Source organism: Pyxicephalus adspersus, chromosome 4 (assembly GCF_032062135.1).
Source record: "Pyxicephalus adspersus chromosome 4, UCB_Pads_2.0, whole genome shotgun sequence".
Lineage (NCBI taxonomy): Eukaryota > Metazoa > Chordata > Amphibia > Anura > Pyxicephalidae > Pyxicephalus > Pyxicephalus adspersus.
This window is the reverse complement of record NC_092861.1, coordinates 32,785,293-32,786,987: the sequence shown is the minus strand read 5'-3', so window position 1 is coordinate 32,786,987 and position 1,695 is coordinate 32,785,293. Positions and strand designations below refer to the sequence as shown.

Below are 1,695 nucleotides of genomic sequence, written 5' to 3'. Positions count from 1 at the left end.
GAAGAGGTTGCGTGGGTTGGAAGCTTGAGAGGAAATGACTGCGGAGAAATAATTTTGCTTGGTGACAGTGAGATGATTAGGTGAACTTATGCCAATGTTAAATTGTTGGTAATAGAGGAGGCAGCTACCCTTACAGAGGTTTTTATCAAACTCCCACAAACACTGGAAAAACCAAAGCATGTTGCTCTGCAGAGAGACACTGGGGTTTTTTAATAAAGGAATAACGCCCATTCACATAGAAAAGTGAAGTATCCCCTTGCAATTGACATTTTATTACCTTAATAAATGAGATGAAGCTCTGGAGACTTCAGTAACCTAAAAACGTGCAGGGAAAAAAAAAATTATTTAGATTTCCCTGTACATTCTTTGCAAGCTAAACTATAACCAAATTTACTAAGCTAAGTGAATTATCCCTTGCCCAAAACTTTTTTATTCCAGCCCAAACTGTAAATCACCTCAATGTGTGCCAGATCTAGATACAAAGTACATTTCACATGTAGTAAAGGATTTTCTTGTGTAGTTAAAGCTGAATAGAGTACTGATTTAGCTTTTCTGATACGAAATCTAGTGAAGCTGGTTGTGGCAGTTAAAACCTTCCTAATATGTAGTTATTTGCTATTGTACAAAACAATGTTCGGCTGTCTACTTCAAGAGATGACATGCAAGATAGGGTGACATTGCGCATTGAAGAAAAGGCTCCTTTTGTGTGACATTGGACAGCATGGTGGCTTAGTGGTTAGCACTCTAGGCTTTGCAGCGCTGGGTCCTAGGTTTGAATCTTCGCCAGGACACTATCTGCATGGAGTTTGCAGGTTCTCCCTGTTTTTATGTGGGTGTACTCCAATTTCCTCCCACATCCCAAAATCATGCATGGGTAGGGACATTAGATTGTGAGCCCCTTTGAGAGACAGCTAGTGACATGACTATGTACTATGAATGAGCTGTGTAATATGTCAGTGCTATATAAATACTGTAAAATAATTGGGCATGCACAGAAAGAGCAGCCAGAAACCTCGGCAGCAATCAAGAAAGAAAGGGGAGGTGCTTTAGTCTTTTTTTTTTTTTAATACCTTCTACCCAAAAAAACAATGTTTAATTAGTTCAAGCAGTAGAAGGGTTCCCTAGCCTTTTATGTAAAGTCAAAAATTTAGTTTAGGTCCGCTTTAAAGTATAACTAAATGTATGACAGTCAAAATGAGTACTAATTCAAGTTACTGGATTCATGTGATGTCCAAGCCTGGTAAAGTAAATTAAAAACTTTATCTGACTGAGCCATATCTTCCTTTATTTGTTTCTTACATACACCCCTACCAGACACTCACAGAGGTTTCAGGATTTAGTGGTTTCTTTATTCAGAAGTAGTGCAGCACAATTTCCACACCGTTAGAGGGAAGCTGCATTAGCTGAATTTCACTGACAGGGGCAACAGATATTTCTGGAACTTTGCTGGGGGATTAAAGAAAATGGTAAATCTAGATGCTCTTATAACCAAGAGTTGCAACACACATGTATATGGAAGGCCATAGTTATACTTTATACGAGTATGGCTTTTGGCTTTTTTACCTATATGTCAGAAACCAGCTATATGTGTCTAGTAACTTTTGTGTATGAAAAACAAAGTCTGAATCACCATGTGAAAATCCTGCTGTTGAAATTATATACAATAGGCAGTTTACCCATAGGTTTATATTTTAT

The 1,695-nt window shown here is 37.9% G+C and overlaps 1 protein-coding gene and 1 long non-coding RNA gene across 2 annotated transcripts in view; one reads left to right on the top strand and one right to left on the bottom strand.

The window, feature by feature from the left end:
* The window catches only part of LOC140328287 (uncharacterized), a 21,136-nt gene extending 20,819 nt beyond the window's left edge, over positions 1-317 (bottom strand). Inside the window, exon 1 of the long non-coding RNA XR_011920267.1 lies at positions 278-317. This is a non-coding gene — a long non-coding RNA (uncharacterized lncRNA). The remainder of the gene's footprint in view (positions 1-277) is intronic.
* Positions 1-1,695, top strand: part of KLHL6 (kelch like family member 6) — a gene marked incomplete in the record, with an annotated part of 22,060 nt that overhangs the window by 16,905 nt on the left and 3,460 nt on the right.